At 39.9% G+C, this 22,337-nt stretch overlaps 2 pseudogenes; both read right to left on the reverse strand.

Moving 5' to 3' along the window:
* Positions 1 to 774: 774 nt before the first annotated feature.
* On the reverse strand, positions 775 to 13,257 carry LOC122352998 (annotated as a pseudogene).
* Positions 13,258 to 13,998: 741 nt separating this feature from the next.
* On the reverse strand, positions 13,999 to 16,878 carry LOC122353161 (annotated as a pseudogene).
* Positions 16,879 to 22,337: the final 5,459 nt, after the last annotated feature.

The following is a 22,337-nucleotide window of genomic DNA, read 5'->3' on the forward strand; positions in this document are numbered from 1 at the left end:
GCATCCAATGGACATGAGGTCACAGGAGAGGAGTTGTGAAAGTCAAGAGAAGCAAGTAGGTCACATGACAATAACAACATTGATTTCATAATGAGGGCTTTTTTTAATGGTCACAAAATAATACTTATTCGAAAGAAGCAGCTTACCATTAGAGCGATATGTAAAAAAATATTTGATTTATATTGCTATTGCGCGTCCATTTTGCCACAATAATTGAGCAGTGAAATGTAATATCGTGACAAAACTTAAAAATTACAATATTTAAATTAGTGCTGTCAAACAAATAATCCCATCCAAAATAAGTCTTTGTTTACATAACATATGTGTGCGTTTTTTATATATGAAAATGCATTTAAATGTATATACTCATATTCTTATATATGAATATATTTAACACATAAACAGTTTTGATAAATATATACATGCATGTCTGTATTTATATATACATAATAAAGAGCACACTAACAGATTAACAAAGCTTTCATTTTAGATGCGATTAATCATTTGACAGCACTAATTTAAATCATTTTTAACAATTTGTGAATATTTTATTTCAATTTGACCTTTTTGTTATAATCACAAAAAAAATGTAAGCGTTAGGATAACAAAATTAGAGCGTAGTAAACATCTGGATTTGTGACACGCCTCATAAGAATGACATAATGTGAAATATTTGTGTATTTATTTATTCAAATAGTAATTCTGTTATTTAAATGTGACCACACTTCAACAGCATGGTTTCCGTCAGGACATCAGAATCAGAAAAGAGGAGTCTTCAGTAAAATTACAATTTATTCATTAAATCATTCAGAAGACTGCAGTAAATTAATGCGACTACACAGTTAGGTTTTCAAAACATCTTTGTTCACATACCAGTGTCAGGCATTTCATCTTGTCATATCACACATGGGTAAAGCTTGAGGAGGTAAAATCCAAGGCACTTTGTTGTGGCTCTTTAATGATACTTTGCATTTTTCAACTTTCTAAAAGTCACTTTGGAGTTAGGCATTTTAACAACAGTTACGTAGTAAAAATCTCAAGTCTGTTAACATACACTCTTTCTCATCAAAAAGTATAGTAGTGGTTTAAGTCTATAGTGTTAAAACCAGACGGTGGAGTTTCATTTTACATCCTGCTGGCTTTAGTGGTTGTGTTTAAAAAAAAAAAAAAAAAAAAGGTTAAATTTGGAGTGCACCTGTATTTTTTCGCATGTACACTACCATCAAATCAATGACACATTAAAATAATTCTCTCTCACTGTCTCATCTATTGCATATCGGATGTTCAGTTCGTCATTGTGAAGACAGTTTGTGCATTCTAGTTAGCTACCAAATTGAAGAAACCCGTTCAAAAGCAATGCTATTCATTTAAACTAAAATGTAAAAGCTGTCTAAATACTAGCAGAACAAATCTTGAGATCCGGTTCTGTTGCTTCGTTGTAACACTGTTTGAAGGCCAGGTAGGTTCAGACTACCTTCTCTCTCCTTCGTCTCAAAGGGTTACGCTGCCTTCTTCAAAAGCATTGTACAGCTCCTCGGTCACAAGCTCGTAACGGCCTGCTCTGGAGTTCAGAAAGTAGATCTGGTCAGTCGTGAGCCGTGGATCATATCCTTCCCTCTGCAATCTGGTCTTCTGAATTTTAAAAGTTCCTGTGAATAGTAAAGAGTAAGAAATCAGCTTACAGCATGCATATTAATATTTTGATTAACCAATTGAACCTATTCATTTATTTGAGAGAGAGAAAAAAAAATAAATTACGAATATAGTAAAAATCTGATACTGTGACAGCCCTAATAAAAACTATAAAATTGTAATATTTTTTATTTTTTTAAAACAAGTAATTATATTTTTATTTAAATATGACTCATACGTTAACCCTATAATTGGAAAAAAATACAATAGAAATCTAGATAAAAAAATCAACAATGCACAACGCTATTCAATAATTTCTTACAATTTTACCTGTTAATATGTAGTTATTAACAAACATTTACATTTTTACTAAAATATTTTAATGTGAGAAACGTTATGCAGAGATTTCTGTGAATATTTTGAAATGATGATGAGAAATCAACTGTTTGACTAAAGTTTAAATAAGAGATGCTTTAAATATCTGTCTAAATGCTCTCATATTTACAATTTGTGATATACAGTTTGCAAAAATAATTCGTTTGAAAGCTTAATAGCTCAATAAAAACATTAATCATTGTGATATTCACAATGTTGCTTAATTTTATCTCACTTGCATACTGTACATACTGTATATGGCTTAATACTTAATATATCATCCCCTACAGGCCGTATGGCATCTAGAGATGTTTCCTCACCTGTGGTATCTACACATGGGGAGATGCGTAGAAATATTGGCCGTGCGTATGGAGGAAGAGCTTGCTGAATCTCTTTCAGGAAAAAGTTACAGTTAAAGTTTCCTGTTGAGTCAGCGATGGCAGCCATTCCGGCCTTCCCCTCCACGCCTACACAAACACACACAAACACACACATCTGAAGTCCGGGTCCTGTAAACATTAGGGCAAAAGTTGCTTTATCCGTCTCACCTGGAACGTTTACTCCAAACACGGCTACATCAGTTTGTCCCAGCAGGCTGCTCAGTGTTCCCTCCACTTCGGTAGTGGACACGTTCTCACCTTTCCAACGAAACGTGTCACCACTCCGGTCCCGGAAGTACATATATCCAAGCTCGTCCATAACTAAAACATCACCTGTAAAACACCATACCAACAAAATAAGTTTACTGGGCAGTGCAACGTATACATGGGTTTAAATAACGCTAATAGCTCCTAGAAATACAACTGGCAGCCTATAATATGTTGAACCAGAAAACCTTTTAGGGCACTGAGGATAAATACTATCTCTTGACTAAGAAGAACATAAAAGGCTGCATGTCATCTATACGTTACAAAGCATTTGGATAGACCTGTGGAGTTCTGGAAGAATGTTTTAGAGTGACTTTAGAGGAACTTTTTGGACCTAAAATTTAGATTTGTATATAGTATATACAAAATAAATAAAAATAAACTAAAGTGTATTTTTGGTAAAACCTCAGGCATTCTATCAACATTAAGTAACTTTGCAACAACATGTCAACTAGCAGTCATCAGTTACGGATGCACCAGAAAGAAAATTCTGGATCTAACTGGCCAATTGACTTTGTAATGACTATTTTATTAAATAATATAAAATGATTTTGTAAGACTTTTAATTGAACAACATTTTAATACTGAATTAAAAACAACAACAACAAGCCTTTAAAAACACATTTTTACTGAAAACAACGAAACTGCGCAGAATTTATATTAATAATGGTAACACTTTAAAATAGGTTAACAACTGTAGTTAACATAAGCTAAGAATGAACAATAGTTTATTAACTTATTTATTAATCTTTGGTTAATATTAATCGCAACATTAACGCATGATTAAAATCAACAGCTGTGCTTGTTAGCAGTTAATGCACTCTGAATAGACATGAACTAACAGTGAACAACTGTACTGTCATTAACTAACATTAAGACAGATTAATAAATGCTGTAATAAATGTATTATTCATATTAGCTAACCCATTAAGAGAACCTTATTGTACAGTGTTACCAAAATATTAAATAGCAATACATTTTTTATTCACTTCCATGCAACAGAATCAGATATAACTTTTATAATCCTACTAAGCTATTATTATCAGAGATGTGAGCAGAGCATGTTGTCATGAGTGGGTAGCTTCAGCTGTACTACAAGCATGTTACAGCACAGTAGTGCTATATATTATATTATATAGCCCATTTCAGCTCGTATTTTCGGTGCATCCCTAATTAGACCGCCTGCTTAATAACTTTACAACATACAACAAACTTTGCAAGTATATGTCAGTTTAATCTACTTACCCTATACCTACCTTAACGGTTTACTCTGAGGGTTATGTAGCTGCAAATTAATAAGCAATTGGTTGACCTGTAGTTGACATGTAGTTACATTCTGGTTGCATTTGTAAATGAACAAAAATGTAAATTTCATAATATTGATCGCAAGCTACAAATTGTAATTTTATTGCAGCATGTGAGGTATCTTAAAATGCTGTTTAATAACTTGTCATGATCAGAATTTCACACCGTATTAGCATATATTTATATTCACATTATTTTTTTTTTCACTTCACATTCCACGGCGTTTAACTTTCACGGTGTTCGGAACTTTTAGACACCGGCACTTCTTTGCAACGCGTTATAGGTGCACCTGACAGATACGCAGAGTCGTTTTTCTTGAACACATTGTAGGCGATCTTCTTCCTGGTGGCATCCTGGCTAGCGTACCCATCAAACCGGCGCAGAGGATCTTCCTGATTAATTCTTCCCACCAACAGCCCAGGCTCTCCTGCGAATAGAAGTCAATACACAGAGAACAAAAACCTATGATAAGGGCACAAAAGAATCTATGCAAGGAAAATTACTATTGATTATTTTGTACATCGTTCCAGGCTAATGCAGTCGAATAATAACCCTTTCAACTTGATAACTTAGAATAATCCTTTTACTTGTGTGTTTGTGTTTTCTTTTCCAAAACAAACTAAGTTAAATAGCATTTAAATACACATTTGCGCTTTAATTTGACATATGATAGGACACTGATTTCAAAGTGTCCAAGTATGCTTTTTCAGGTCATTCTATATCAGGCTTCTATTAGAAAGATTAGATCTGAAATTATGCAAAACCTGTTTCATTAGCATATATTAGGGGAACATATGAATCAAAGTGTTCTTAGCCGTGAACGCACCAGGTTGGCAAGGTATGCACAGTCCGTGCTTGTCCCGAATCAGTTCCATGGTTTCCTCGTTCACCTTCAGCAGTCGGATGGGGTATACGCTTGGCAGAATGCGACTGTTAAACCCACAAGCTCCGACCTGCAGTGTTCAAAATAAGTTTTTTATTATTTAGTTATTTCATCTGAACAACAGCATTTTTAACGCTCTCAGAAGAACACACGAGCTGTGATTCCATCTCAAGATTTGTATTAAACTTATGCGCAAAATTGCATAAAACATTAGCAAATAAAGCCAAAGAGCCGAAGAGAACATTAGTGTGACTTCCTGGTAAACTGCCAGTAAATAATCACTAAGAAAACCAGGAAAAGCCACTGAATATATATCTAAATTACGACCTATGCTTTCAACATCTAATGCAGAAATATTAATTCATGCGTTTATGACCTTGAGGTTAGATTATTGTAATGCTTTATTGGGTGGTTGTTCTGCACGCTTAATAAACAACCTTCAGCTAGTCCAAAACGCAGCAGCTAGAGTCCTTACTAGAACTAGGAAGTATGATCATATTAGCCCGGTTCTGTCAACACTGCACTGGCTCCCTATCAAACATCGGATAGATTTTAAAATCTTATTAATTACCTATAAAGCCCTGAATGGTTTAGCTCCTCAATACTTGATCGAGCTCTTATCACATTATAGTCCTGCCCGTCCGCTGCATGTTCTCAAAACTCGGGCCATTTGATAATACCTAGAATATCAAAATCAACTGCGGGCGGCAGATCCTTTTCCTATCTAGCACCTAAACTCTGGAACAATCTCCCTAACACTGTCCGGGAAGCAGACACACTCTGTCAGTTTAAATCTAGATTAAAGACACATCTTTTTAACCTAGCCTACACATAACACACCAACGCACTTTTACTATTCAAATCCGTTAAAGGATTTTTAGGCTGCATTAGATCAGCTGGAACCGGGAACACTACTCATAAAACACAATGTACTTGTGACATCGTAAAAGAATACGCTAATATTAGTCTTGTTTCTTTCTTAATCTGTTTTACAGTTTGTATCCAGACTAGATGGTTGATCAGCACCCAGAGATTATGTTCATCAGAGACCAGAACACCTAGATGCGCCCTGTGGACAGATCACCAGATCCTGATGCACACACACACGCACGCACATGCACACTGACACAGCTGCGTTTAAAATTGAACTGGAAGTTAAGTGCTGGGCGTCTGGTCAGAGGAGAACTGGCCCCAACTGAGTCTGGTTTCTCCCAATGTTTTTTTTTTCTCCATTCCGTACATTCTGGACAATTAACTTCTAACGATTATCGTCGAATTGATTATAGAGACAGTCTCTGCATTTAATAACAAATTGTTAAATCGTTGTTTTTATCCGCAATTTTAGAATGTGTGCATATCTTTACGTTTCCATTTAGCGCTTTTTTAAGCAATATTTCAAAATGCGCATGGTGAATGGAAACATAGCATGACACTTGACCTTGCCATCCATATTGGCGATGCTGCAGTTGCACTCGGTGGCTCCATAGAACTCGCCGATCTGTTTCACTCCGAAACGTTCCATGAAAGCCTCCCACACGCTTGGCCTTAGCCCGTTTCCCACGGCTAAACGCACCCGGTGCTGTCTCTCAGAGGGGCGCACAGGCTGAGACAGCAAGTAACGGCAAATCTCACCTATGTACTGGACAACCTTCAAGAAAGGGAGAACAATTTTTTTTTACAAACTATTCATACTTATTCATACATGACCAGTTTGTTATTAATCAGTTTATTTATTTACTAACAATTAATCATATTGATACTTATAAATGTACCATGCTCTGGATTTATTATTTTAAAATAACATTAAAAATGCAATTCAATCAATAAACTGAATGAATGTAGTTTTTTCCTATGTTTTCGACTCTATGTTACAGTACATTTAGATATTTTTGAGGAAACTATATAAAATTAACATCAGGTTCATATTTTCCTTACACTTTCCTCCACATTTTCATATCTCCCTCACTTTCCAAAACCTGTACCCTCTGTGGTGGAATGAGCTACCAACCTCCACCCAAACTGCTGAGATAATCACATTTTTAAACGGCAGCTGAAGACACACCTCTTTCACAAACCAGGGCTCTAGACTTATTCTTCCCACTGGTTGCTCTGGTGCAAATAAATTTCTCAGTTGGTCACACCAACTTACAATTTAGTCGCACCCTTGAATAATTCTATTAATTTAAGCATTTTCCCCATGTCTAAGATAAGACAGAAGAAAAGATAATCAATAAAGATCAATAAACAATAACTATGCCTATATCAACATGCAATTGACAAAATAAGATGAAAGGAAAATATATATATATATATATATGTAGACTGCTCTACATATCTCTACTACGTGATGTGTGGGGTTGCCAGATATCAAGAGTTAAAACCCCTGAATAAGTAGAGCAATCAGTTCGCTGTGACATGAATGCACTTTCTGCCTGGTGTTTTGCTCATTTTAAGCAATCTGGCAACCATGCGCACAAGCTCACTCTTCATTGCGACAAACAAACTGGAGTTTATCAAAATGGGCAAGCTGAACCTGATTGGTTAACAGAAAACATGTTCCAGTCAGATACCAAAGCTGAACATTAAGGATCCCCACCAGTGTGAACGTGTGAAATTTTAACTGTTGCATATAAAGTCTAGAGCTCTGCAAGCCTTTACCACTCCACTCCAACCTTAAACCAATGCACCTATACACAAATTCTGCTCTTCTCTAGCCTGCTTCCTATACAGATTACTTTTTGAATAAAGTTTTGGATAAAAGTATCTTCTAAATGCATAAATAACAAACATGACCTTTTCACTGTGAAAAACATTTCAAATTCACTTCAAATTTCTTGCTTTGAAAAAGGTTTACACACTCAGATGTATTTAATGTGCAAAGAAAATCTGAATTCTTCTCCAACTCCCCCAGAATAAGCTGAGTTTTACCTTTTTGGAATATATTCAACTGATCTCCAGGTCTGGCGATAGCACTTTTAGCATAGCTTATCATAGATAATTGAATCCAATTAGACTATTTGCATTGCATTCAAAAATGACCAAAGTTTTTAGATATTTTTCATATTTAAAACTTGACTCTTCTGTAGTCATATAGTGTACCAAGACCATCAGAAATTGAAAAGTTGCAATATTCTAGGCCCACATGATTAGGAATATATATTATAGTAAAGAGTGAAATAGCAATCCAATATGGTAAAATGAGCTTGAGGTAAGCAGTTTTATGCTTTATTGCCATGTTGTGTTAATTTCATGTTGCATTCTAATTGGTTGGTCAGTAAAAGTGGATAGCAGCAGCAAACATACTGTGCAACGATAATGCAGTATCTTTGTTTGCAAGACTGTGACAAAGGCCGTCTTTGCACCTCTCTAACTGTACGACACAAAGGCACCATTTAGGAATCACTTTCACAGAAATTGCAACGATAGTTTCACAATGCCATTCTTTCATCTGGGACAGCCTAAAACTGTTGGGTGTTTAGGGCTTTTTGCAGAGACGCGTTGGTAATTTTAAAGTATTACGATCTCCTTTATCATACTTTTTTTCACATTATATTCAAAATCTTGGACAGTCTTATTTGTTATTAATGGCCCTATTAAAAGTGACTTACAGTACAATTATGTTTGATGCAGTCTTCCCAGAAGCGACTCGCGGAGAACTTCTTCTTGACCACCACGGTTATACCGTGAATCAAACACTAGCCAACCCCATAATATTACCTGCAAAATAGTAAATGAAGCTGAGCTGTTTGTACAATCTTCTAACTTCTAACAGCTTAAAATGTATTCAGAGTCTGTTATCTGTGCAATATACCTGCTGAATGGTAGAGGGGTAAACAATCATAGATAATGTCATCTGGCTGCATTCGAAAAGAATGGTAGCCAAAAAGCAGCAATCCTGTAATATCTAGAAAATAGGAGCAGTTTATAAAACCCATTTTAAAAATGGGCCTAAAAGTATTTCTCTCTGAGATTTATGCATGTGAAGCAGTTTACCGACTGTGCACCACTATAGCAGCTTTTGGGAGTCCTGTGGTGCCAGAAGTGTAGATATAGAACAAACGATCTGTGGAAGAAAGGGATAAAATTGTCTGCTAAATCAATAACTGCAGATGTAATGTAAATGCAAAACACTGATGAGACATGAGGTTGAAGCTTAAGACTACTAGTTTACTGCTAACTGACTAATTGGCAGGATATATAGTGAACTGTGTTTAAAAAAGTACATATTAATTATTTGAAATGATGAACATCTCATGCTTCAGTTTCATGCAATTATAATTACAGAATTAAATATCTCAAAGTGTCATAACCGTTAGCAGTCTAAAGGACACATTGACATTTATTTTATTACACTTATTACTAATAATTTTGACTTGTTACCTAATTTCTGTATTATTAATATATTACCTACTAATATTTTGGCACTGTAGCATAGCTAGTGCATGATATATATACTGAAATTGTATTTTGAATAGGTTATGTTGAACATTTATGCTATTCTAAGACATTCTAAAATTATACTATTCAAATATTTTGTATTGTATTTTCTTTCTCACTCAGACGCTCGTCTTCAATTATATTATTGTCTCGTATGATCAATAGAGCTCTTGACAGGATTGAGGACCTCTTGATGGATCGCTGTCACACAAGTGGATACATTTATTTGAGCTAACGGATCTTTGAGACTTGCAAATTAAAAGTCTAATTAATATGCTACTCAAACTTGTGACTGATTCAGGGCAATTATGCAAAGAAACCAACACCTGTGCCAGCAGCACATTCTGAAGTGTTCTTATAACGACTTGCGTAATAGGTAATCCACCATATTTTGAAATGAATAGAGGGCAAATGCAGTCTTGGAGAAGTGGAGCACTTATTAGAAGGGAGGACATCCAAAATAAACTTCACATACTAATAACCGACATTAAACACAACTAGCCACCAGGATAAACAGACAACGTTTATGAATCATTCTAATATCGTCTGTCCACCGTATAGACTTTAAACTAATTGTCTAGAAGTTTCTAACTTACCTCCATAAAAACTTTAATAATGGCCCACAACAGAAAGTTTTGTTACAAAACTGCGGCAGCGGAGATCGTAAAAGCACAAGACATGAAATAAATGTAATGCTCCAGTGTGCTGATAGTCAAAGTTATGTGCACATAAAGATGCTAATAATGCCACCTGATCCATCCATCAAACGGTTCATTTGATTCCTTTCTGTATGAACCTCTACAGAAGAAATCTGAACCGTGCAGGCTCTTTTTTTTTTTAAATGGTCAAAAATTGGTGTTCTCGTAGAAAAAGATGTGGGTTTACATTCAACAGTTTATATGAACGTCTGTAGCTAAAAAATGTAATATTTTGATTATATCATACCCACATACAGGGGTCATGGATTGATTTTATTTATTAATTACTTTATAATATTCCCTGAAGTCCACTTATAATATCGCTACAATAAAAAGCAGTCAAAATTTTTTGTTTTTTTAACACTGAAGGTTTTCCATCACAGCAAACAAAATGTAGGCACAAAGTAAATATTAATATACTTTTGCATACTTTTTCTGCATCACATTAGTTCAAGTACTAGTAAAATTGCTGTTTATTACATTTATTTAGATATTTTATTACATGCAAATATGATTTTGACAATTAAAAACTGCACAACAATTGGAAAAATTCTTCCCCCCTCAAATCACTCCAAACTTCTCCATGAGGTTTATCCAAACCACGAACCGTATCCGAACCCCTGATCCCCGTGTTTGCTCTACAGGTAAACCCTCAAGATTTAAAAACTAATCTCACCATTGAAGCCCTTGGACACGGTACAGAGTGGTGGGTTTCGAGGGGCCGATGCCAGAATGGAGTCAAGGGGGTGACATTTCAGAGCGGCCATCTGGTCTGGTCTGAGGTCTCCCGTGCTGAACCGCACCATACTCTCACTCAAAGAGGAGCTCACTTCATACACCGCTATATACACACAGTGAGGAACGAGGAATTAATTACTTGAGTTTCCAAGTAAATGCTAAAGAAAAGGTCGCGGGCTCACCGTCTGCTAGCTCTGCTCCGAAAACCAGCGCTCGGGATGCTGACACCCCCATGCAGTGCAGGAGTGAATCCCGTCGGAGGTTAAAGTTGATCAGAGCGGCCTCGACGCCTACTTTGGCCAGGCCCAGCCAGAGGGCCACTTGGAGCGGCCGGCTCTCCATGAACAGGGCCACCACATCTCCTGAGGTCCAGCCCTGGCTCAGAGCCCATTGGGCCACAGCATTGGAGATCTGATCTAAGTGGGAGAAAGTCCACGTTTCTCCTGTGGCCATTACACAAGCGCGGGCTTGTCCGGGTGCCGAGCCACGGTTTGTGCAAAGATGGAGGGTATGGTGTTTCGGTGACGAATATGATGCCATAGTGCCAGTTTAACCCTCAGCAGCACGTAAAGACCGCTGGTGGACAAGAGGAGGGGAAATCGGTTAGTCAAGCCTATTGAGAATAACACGGTAAAGCGTTAGTGTTGTTAAACTCATCGCATTATTATACACTGCTCTCTTTGTATTAGATAATGTATATAGTCATGTGTACAGAAATGAACTTTCAGCGAATTCTCTGCTGTAAGACGACCGGATGCATAATACAGCGCAGTGATTGGATAAGACTTCATTCTCGTGAATAATACAGAGAAAAGCTTAGAAGCCAGTCACCGCTGCAAATTAATGCATATACGTGACTTTTAGGATGCCGGTTCAACTTCGCTGTTTGAATCGAGAGAAGGGGATTGCTAAAATAACCACTTTTACCTTAATAATTGACATAATGAGTGCTAAGCTTGTTTTCACTGATGAAACTGCAACATTTTTATACATTAACATCTTTAAAAAGTTTTGGGGTTTCATGACATTTTGCTATACACTTGTATAATTACTGGCATATGATCTTTTGAATTCACAATTAATAAGAATGCTGTCACAATTAATGCTCTTTGGCACATTTTTTTGCAGCCAGTCATTTCAAAAAAGCACCACGATTGAGATTTTGTGCGAGGATGAAAGACTTCCCAATGCCTATTTCACAACAGGTTCAACAGGATTATGTTAACGTGAACACAAATTGACAGCAGTTTTTGGGTTTCATAACCAAATTTGCACTGACCACTAAAAGTCGGCGCAAAACAGACATTGCGATAGGAGAGAAAGTTATTACGCATTGATCATATGATCGCACGGATGAACTGTTTACAAAAAGACAATTGTCATGCATTAGAAAAATACATGTAAATGCTAAATTTCGAAGTTTCACGAAGAAAAACAGTCACATACCGGTTTAGTAAAATATGATAGCAATTATTTTATGCAATAAACAATGTAACAGAAAGTATAACAACTGATATTTTTTCCTGTATTGTGACCGTATTGTGAGTAGAAAAAGGTTATTGAACAAAAAATCTTTGCATGGCAGGGAATTTATTTTTATTCACCAGTTACTGATTTGATAGAGGCAGATTTGTGTGGGAGTTTGCAGCTAAGAAAGTGGAGTTTATTTAACAAAATGATATGAGAGTCCTGCATGAGTCTCCAGAAAGAAGCCTGTCATTTCACCGGAAGATGAAGAAATGATGTTCACAGGTGAATTGATCACAAAGCTTTGAGAAAATAGAGTATACTTACATTTCATTCAGACTAGACTAGTTCTGCCAAACGATTAACGCATCCAGCATAAAATAAGAAATGAGAGTGTATTCTGTATATTTATTATATATATATATATATATATATATATACACACACACACACATGCATGTATACATTTATGAAGATTTTATTTTTATTTATTATATAATTTAATTGTGAATTATTCAAGCAAAAACGTTTATTTCGTATGTGATTAATCACAATTAATTAATCAGTTGAGAGCACTAATTCTGACTTCTTTGCTGGTTTAAGCTGGTCTGCCAGCCTGGCCAAGTTGGTTTTTGCTGTCGCCCAGCTAAAGAAGTGATTAAAAACCAGACCGCAAACCAGTTTTGACCACCCTGGAAGACCAGATAAGACCAGGCAACCAGTTTATGTTTTATTTTTTTTCAGTCACTCACTTGATGTCCTTTTAGCCGTGCAAACCACCACATACAGGTACCTCCAGCCTCCAGTTCCCAAGTAAACACTCAAACCTGCTGCAAGGCTCCAGGACCAGGATGCCCCAAACAGACGGAGCAGGCCCAGGGACCCCAAGGACAGGGAGCCACTCGCCACATAGTGCATCCTGAAACAGGTCCATGCTGTACATCACTTTTCAATCACAAACACAGTCAGCAGGTCTCCGCTTCGGTATTCAGACAACATGTGTGAAACATGTGTCTACTTATCGTTTACGCTGGTATCATAAAGCCATAAAATAATCGCGAATGCTTACCTATGGTAGAGATGTAGTTCAGTCAGCCCTGATCTGTCAAGACATGGGACGACCTTGCAGTGCAGTTAGAGGTTGACTGACCACAGTTATGTCCAAACTACTGACCCTATAAAAATAACACGAGCGACCGAGAACACAGAGGGCGGGAATACTCGCTACGATACTCTGTTACATTCAGACGTCACGCTACTCACTAAGTATCTTCCTTCGCGTGCAGCAACTTTTTTTTTGACAAACTATGTGTTTACTAACAAGGACTGGCCGTTTGGGGAGCAACATGAAGCCGGAGTTGGTGAGAAAGCTTTTCAAAATGGCTGAAAGGAGAGGGGTTTTTTTCACAATAAAAGTGTGAAACACGTCGAGTCAACTGTTACAAATTGAAGTTGAAGTTTTTTTAAAAATGTCATTTTTATTTTCGTGCTCAAACAACGTGTAACAGACACGCGACGTTTTTGTAAACTTTATAAATACGAACATTAGTCAACAGAAAACATGTATAATATGAACAGCACAGACATCACACTACTAACTTTCATGCACAAACGTTTGTGGGACAGTAAATAACAGGTTTAGTGCTAAACCACTTGCACCTGTCAAAAACAACTACCAACATTAAATTATATATATATATATATATATATATATATATATATATATATATATATATATATATATATATATATATATATATACACTACTATTATTTATATATGGTAATAATTATATATATTTATAATATATATTACATTTTGGATGAAGTAACAAAACTGCAATTATTTTGCGAACCAGTAAAGCTAGCATTCATGTTATACTTCACCACTCAGAAATTAGCTTCATCATGAAAAATGAAATTCAATTTGATATCATTACAAAAATGCACCTTTTAAGAGTAGTCATGAAAATGCTCTGTTTCAAATTACACTTCTTCCTTCCTTTTATTTTACTTACTTTACACACACACACACACACACACACACGCTCACGTTTGTTTTGCTATCACAGTGAGGACATTGCATAGACTTCTGTTGTTTTTCTAGCAGGTTAACAGTATTTTCTATCCCCTAACCCGCCTATCCCTAAACCTACCCATCACAGAAACATATTCAGAACACTAGATCCACACCAAAACAAAAACTTTTGGCTGATTTATAAGCCTGTCAAATGTCCTCACTAGTGGGTTGTTCTGATCTTTCATTATATAAGTGAGGATATTTAAGTCCTCACAAGTATAGTTAAACCAGGACACACACACACAATCATTTTCACAGTTTCTTTTTATAAGCGCTTACAGATGTGTGTGATCATCAGTGTAAACTAATTTGCTTTCTGTGCGAGTCTCTGTAGGAGCTGCTCTGCGTAAGGCCGACTCTCTCCGGCTGCAGCAGCTGGAGCAGTCTGCGCAGAACCGCCCCTCCGGAGGAGGATGTAGACCCACGGATCCATGATCTGGTTCCAGCTCGCCAAGCGCAGAGCCAAGAGCAGCAGCTTCTCACACTGGCGCCTCGGCCTTCTGATTCCTTCATAAAACCTGCTAACGGATATGAGGATGTAAATCTGTGAAACGAAAGAGGGAAAGGCGGTCAAGCGGTCTAGAAAATAAGAAAGTGCAAATAACGCACAACGCCAGACTGTGAAAATGTGTAGGTAGTAATTTTAAACATAAACGACTGAAATTGATTAAAGTTCCCTTACTATCCAACATATGTTAAACTGAAATAACTTTTTTAGCGTAATGCTCATGCTACTTTTGATACTTCAGACTGGTATTTTTAATCATACTATTTTGATGTATTGTCGTACTTATAATTATGTGTAGCGCAAACAGTTTTGCCGTTTATATATTTACTTAATGGCTAATCAGTCAGAAGTCACGTTACCAGAATTACTTCCGCTTTGTAACGAATGGCTCTTTTTCGTTCAAAAACTGCAATAATCCATCATAACTTGACGTTTAACATAATTTTACAGTTAAATGCACAATAACAAGTCTATAATTCAGAGTGGTACAATGCAACATGGCAAATTCCCTCTCTGACACTTAATGTAAGCTGATGTTGTTTCATAAAGCAATGTTAGGTACTTTAAAGTTTATTTTACATCTTATGTTGTTAAAGCAATGCATGTTTAGTGTGTTACCATAACGTTGTTTTAATTTGTGTGTATAAAATAAAAATATACAGAAATAGATCTAAAATGTTCTTCCGAAAGTTAGCATTTTTCTCAGGCTCCTATATTTTTTACGGTTAGGCTGTTTAACTTTAATGGCAAAGGCAACTCTGCTACTGATTGAAGTGAAATCGCAGGAGCCTGACAAAAATTCTCGTTTTAGAAGAAAACTTCAAATGGCACTTAGGAGGCAGCATCTCAACTCCTCATATATGTGCATTAACCTCCGCTGGTGGAAAAGACACTTGGTTAAGATTTATTTCATAACCACCCGTGTTTTGTCAGTTAAAGTAACGTAATTAATTAATGAATGAAATATAAGCCATTTATTAACTGAAATCTCACAGATTGAATTTTTTTATAGTGCACTCACAAGAAAAGGACTCAACAAAGACAGAGACCACTGTTATCGCGGCCAGCTGTGTCATCATCTCCACATCCAGGGAGCGCAGAGGAGGAAGATGAGAAGGACCCGTGTCTCCGAGTGGCGCTTGACTTAACGCACGGTCCTTAAACCTCGCCTGGAGCAACTTCAGCCCACTTACAGTGTTGGACACAACTGAGACGGTCAGTGTTATGAGCCCCAGTGTGGAAAAAGCCAGGCGAGGCTGGCGTCAGCGATGGAGAGAGGCCGTTCACAGGTAAGAAACACCAGGTGCCGGGGAACTGTGCTTTGTAGTTGCCACGTTTATCAGAGGAGTCCGCCAAAGTGAGAGCCGTGAAGGTGATGACCAGCACGGTGAGGCGGACACGTGTCATTGTGACCACCGCCGGGTGCAGGAGAGGTTGTGTTATGCCTATGCAGCGCTCCCGCCATCGCGCTGCCTAGAAGCAGAGGGCAGAGACCAAAAACACCATGCAACCTCCAAATAATTTGCAGTAGACCTGTGGGGGCTCCGCTACTACTGCCGCCTCGTGATGCTTCAGCCTCCCAAGATGGAGGTGAGCGCCAAAGACCCCGTGATCACATGACCGGCCAGGTCGCTGAAAAGCAGGGCTGAAGCCAGCAGCAGAAACGGCACTTTGGCCGCCCCGAAACTGGCGTAGGAATGGGCCAGGATTGCTAGCGCGGTCAGATTCGAGAGTGCGCGAGGGTCATGGTGAAGTAGGACATCCCAAACCCTGGAGGGTTAACCAGAGCTGGAGGCGTTGAGTTTGCCGTTTGGTTGTCGGGACAGAGAGCTGTGAGATTGCTGGAGTTCTGGCACGAGGCAGGGAAGGATGAGGTGAACAGGAGATCCATGGCGTGACAGTCAGAGAGCTGTGTTTCTCTTCACGGTTGCTCCTGCTGGGAGCTTTTTGCGACTGTGGTCAGTAGAAAGGATTCATCTGCTATTGCTAGAAGTAGAAAAAATCAGAGAGATCATTTCAGACTAGATAGATATTCAGTGCTGAAGACTAAATTAAAATTCAGGACTGGAATCATACTGGAGAAAAACACTGGCAGTGGCACCGTGTATAGAAAAAAAATTATGCTGGCTCACTGAATAATCAAATTTCTTTGACAGGAAGACACAACCGAGTAAGCTGCTTGGCATAAAAATGGAATACATTCAATGCAAATGTGACATTAAAAATATGTGGATTTTTTTGTTTTGGAAAAACAACTGTTAGAAATTTGGAAATCATTTAAATTTCTCCTCATCGCTTGATGTTATTTTTGAGTACGTGTTACATTCTATTATTTCATTTTTTGTATTTTACATTTTATTTTATTGTTATATTTGAATTGTAATTTTAAAATGTAGTTTATTTTAGATATTTAAAATATATTTTATGTAGATTTATAACATTTTATAATAAATTAATTTCATTTTATTAAAACTTTTCTTCTTTATTTAGCATTTAGCTTTTATTGTTTTATTTAGTATTTAGTTTTTTATTACTTGAACTGTAAACATAAATTATGAAATGTTTCCTTGGCAACTTAATGTTTTAATATTTTATTGTATTTTAGTTCATGTTTATTTTATTTAAAACAATGAAAATGTTTATAACTGGTATACTTTTGGTTTTAGGTAATGATAGTAACCTCAGCCACACACACACACACACACACACACACACACAAACATAAAATAAGCATTAAAAGTGCAAATGAAAGAAAATAAATAAATAAAAAACACAAAAAACAAGACAAGAAAGGGTATTTGCACTAACAGCATAATCGGTCTGTAAAAAGCAACGTTAAGAACAAGCTGCTCTGTGAGAACACAATGAGCTCAAGGAAGACAAAAGAGCCTCTGCCTGTTTATTTAGAAAAAAAGTTAATGCTTTGCTCAATTTATTATGTCAGATTTCTAATAGCAATTTTATATATATTTGAATTATTCATCCAGTCATTTATTTGAGCATGCTCTGCCTTCATTGCCCCTGCTGCATTACTGAATTAAGACAAGTTACTGAAGCCTGAAATATTATCATTTGATTTATAATTTTCTGGCATTTTTACTGTGGAGTGAATTACAAATGAATTGCAAATGTTGTTTGTTTTTATGGAGCTAAGACCGTTTGCCAAAAGGGAAAATCTTAAACCGGTCAATACTGGAAGAATATATAGCCCCTGTTTATCTTCTTTTTCACCTTCTGCTGTGCCAAAAATCCCTTCATTTATCTTCCTTTCCCTCCAGCACTGCTTTCACACTCTGCTTTGTTAATTCACACTGTTGTTTTATCCTCCCTTGAGTCTGTTTCCTAACGTTACGTTTGTTCCGTGAAGCACGAGTTTGTGATGTGTGTTCATCAAGGTTCTTTCACATTGCTACTTTTGAACAAACATTAAGAAAGTGTGAAGTGAAAATTTGTAGAAAACAATTTGGAGCTGTTCTGACCAATGAAATGGACTTCTATGAGGCAATATGCTTTAGAATGACAAAATCAACTTTTGCTTTTAAAACTTTTGAGATGCTTTGCCAACCTGACAAACACACACACTCTTCTTCTGTTGAAAGTCAATGAAGTCAATATTTTGAGAAATTTATTTAAAAAAAAAAAAAAAAAAAAAAAAAAATATATATATATATATATATATATATATATATATATATATATATATATATATATATATATATATATATATATATATATATATTTTTTTTACAAAAGAAAGAAAGTCATACTGGTTTGAAAAGAGTTCCATTAGTTAAAACAAAAAAAGCGGTATTACAGTATTTATTAATCTTTTTAACATCAAAAGCTACATTAGTTAATAATAGCACAACTGTTCATATTAGTGTGTATTGCTCAGGGCTAATAAATAATATTGACATGTTCAACTTTGGATTTTAATAATTATAAAAATTTTATATAAATGTCAAAAGAAATATTCTTAATAAATTATTTTGAATTGTTATTTAATGTGGTAACACTATATTTGATGTAGACATTCTACTAACAGGAAGTAACTACATGTCAACTAGCAGTCATTAAAGTGTAAACAGACTGCTTGATATCTTTAACACTTTATTTTGATGGTTCCACAACAACATGCCGACTGTGAGACACTTTGCAAATATATTTCAGCTTAATTCTACTAAAACCACCTTAACAGTCAGATGACATATAGTTACAAAGTTAGTGACTAGTTAGTAGAATGTCTAAAGTGGACCGTCAAAATAAAGTGTAACCTTTCATGTTAATAGAACTTTAGTGTATATATATATGTGTATATATATAACTTGTAGTGTATATATATATTGTGACGAGCGTCCCGAGGATCGATCAGCGTTGCCCTGGGAACAAACACGGAACACCTACACCAGCCACTCAGCGACGGATTCGCCACACCTGGAGCTCATCAGCCGCGGGCCAGATAAGCCGGCCAGGCGGCGGCTTCAGGGAGCCACGAGACTCCGGAAACGCAAGCTAACCTGTTGTCTCTTTCTTTGTCTCCCAGAAGCTACAACGTGACGGGCCTGCCTGAGCTACTTCCCTACTACCTCACAGTGGACTCCCTCACGTTACTAAGCACGGGAAACACCGGAGACGACTCACCGCTGCACTCACCGGATTCACCGCTACACCACCCCCCCGGACTCACCGCCTCCTCCTCGCACGGACTCACCGCTCACCTTCTGTGTATTGTCTAATAAATACACCCTCCGGGGGTTTTCACTGCACCTGTTTCTCTTGTGCTTCCTCTGCCTCGCCACAAGTGGTGGAGAATGCGAGCAGTTTTTAAAGCGCAAGAGAACGGAGGAAACAAAGAGAAAAGGAAGAGCGCTATCGCCGCCTCTATTAAAGGTTCCCCACAACATCAACTTCTCTCTTTGTTTTCCCCCCAGGCAAGCGCTCGCTTCCCGGCGAAGATGGAGGAATTCCTCCAACGCCTCTCAGAGGTTTCCATTCGCCAGCAACAGATCGTCGAGCATTTGGCTACCCGCCAGAACGAGACCGAGCAGGAGCTCGCTGCTCTCCGCGCCGCCACTCAACCACGCCCCGTCGTGCCTGATCCCCGGATGCAAGCCACACAGCTGCTACCCAAAATGGCCGCCAGCGATGACCCTGAAATATATCTCGAGATGTTCGAGGCGTCGCAACCACGGAAGGATGGGACCGGAGGGATTGGGCGCGCGCGTTGGCCCGCTGCTGTCAGGAGAGCCCCAGCGCGCCTATTTCAGCATGCCGGCCGACCTGGCGAATGTATACGATGACCTAAAGAGGGAAATCTTGGGCAGGGTCGGTCTATCACCGGTCTGCGCAGCCCAAGCCTTCCAAGTGGGTCTTCCAGTCTCGCCAGCCGGCAAGGACCCAGGCCGCCGAACTTACTCGGCTAAGCGCAACACTGGCTCCTGGATGGGACACCAACCCCGCCATCATTGTGGAAAGGGTGGTGATAGACCGGCTCCTGCGGGCTCTCCCGGAATTATCGCCAGGCGGTCGGTATGAGAAACCCCAAGAGCGTCATGGAGTTGGTTGAGGCGGTCGAGCTGGCGGAAGCCGCACAGCGTCGAGAGGCCGGGGAGCGGGCGCCATCTTTTCCCCGGAGGGTGTCCCAGGAGCGGCGCGCGCCGGAGGCACCAGCGCGACCGATGGAGAGGCGGCGGTCCGACCGTGAGAGATGAGCGATGCCAACCGAAGAGGCTTCCAACTCCTCTAGGCGTGGCTGGCAGGCTGCAGTCTCCACGGGAGCTTCCCGCGCGCACGGAAATCCCCATCGGCCTGAATGGACGGAAGTTCAGAGCCCTCCTTGACTCTGGCAGTACCATCAGCCTGGTTCAGTCCCGCTCTCCTACCCCGCGCGCGGAACGCGCCGAAACGGCTGCCACTGACCTGCGTCCACGGGGACACCAGGAAAGTCTCCACCCGTCTCATCACCGTGGCGGCGACAGGAGGAAGCTGGCCCCTGGAGGTGGGCCTCGTACAAGACCTGCCGGTACCAATCATCCTCGGGCGGGACTGGCCGGGTTTCGAGGCGCTACACACGCGACACAGCCTGTCAGCCCTCAAAGCCCTCGCCGGAAGAGGCGAGGGGAGAAAAAACCGCCGCCCTGCCGTTCTCCTAGCATCGGACAGCGGAAGAGATGGTGAGTCCCCTCCGAATACTACTAATGTATTCTTTGATGTGTTCCAACAGGTAGTCGGAGGGCTCGTTCGGCCGGGCTCAGCGGGAGGATGACCGGCTCAAGAATTGCTGGAACCAGGTACATTTCATGGATGGAGAAGAGAGCGGCCCGGCCCCATCCTCTTCCCCATTTTATTGTGGAGAACGGCCTACTCTGTTGTGTCGCCCAGCGGAGGGGGAGAAAACGGCTCCTGGTGGTGCCCGAGGAAAGTGGACACCATCTTGGAGCTCGCCCGCCCCCACCGCTGGCCGGACACCTCGGGGCGCCAACACTATCAAGAGGATCCGGGACCGTTTCCACTGGCCGGGGCTCGACGGAGATGTGAAACTGTTCTGCCAGGCCTGCCCGAGTGCCAGAAGACCTCGCCCGGCCACCTCCCCTAGTCCACTTATCCCGCTGCCCATAATCGAGGTGCCCTTCGGCGCATCGGGATGGATCTGGTGGGCCGCTGCCGAGTCTGCCCGCGCCACGAACACATCCTGGTGATGCGTGGACTCGCCACCCGGTACCCGAAGCCATCCCACTCCGCAAAGCCACCGCCAAGGCGTCGCCCAGGAGCTCTTCACCCTGTCCACCAGAGTGGGGATACCGGGGAGATACTGACCGACCAAGGCACCCGTTCATGTCCCGGTGATGGCCGACCTCTGCCGGCTGCTACGGATCCAGCAGCTGCGCGCCTCAGTGTACCACCCCCAGGCGGACGGACTTGTGGGCGGTTCAACCAGACACTGAAGCAGATGTTGAGAAGGGTTGTCTCCGAGGACAAACGGGACTGGGACCAGATGCTCCCCTCGTCCTCTTCGAGGTGCGAGAGGTGCCCCAGGCCTCCACCGGCTTCACCCCATTCGAGTTGCTGTTCGGCCGACAGCCGCGAGGCCTGCTGGGCGTGGCAAAAGAGGCCTGGGAGCAGCAGCAGCGGCCGGATGCCCAGAGGTCGGTCGTAGAACACGTCCAAGCCATGCGGGACCGAATTGAGCAGGTGATGCCCCTCGTGCGGGAGCACATGGCGCAGAGCCCAGCAGCAACAACAACGACACTATAACCGCCCTGCACAACCCCGGGAATTCCAGGTCGGCGACCGGTCATGGTACTAGTCCCCACCAATGCTTGCAAATTCCTGGCCACCTGGCAGGTCCATATACCATCCTGGAAAAGATTGGCCCGGTTACTTACCGAGTCCGCCAACCAGACCGTCGACGCACCGAACAAATATACCACATTAACTTGTTAAAGAAGTGGGTGGGGACTAGGAACACCTTTCCACACTCGCCATTCAGGAGGGCCCGATGCGTCGACACCAACGCCTTGCTCGCTCTCCGCTTTGAAGGCGGAACTCCAACATTTGGTCGGTCAGTT

This window comes from Puntigrus tetrazona, chromosome 10, assembly GCF_018831695.1.
Source record: "Puntigrus tetrazona isolate hp1 chromosome 10, ASM1883169v1, whole genome shotgun sequence".
Classification (NCBI taxonomy): domain Eukaryota; kingdom Metazoa; phylum Chordata; class Actinopteri; order Cypriniformes; family Cyprinidae; genus Puntigrus; species Puntigrus tetrazona.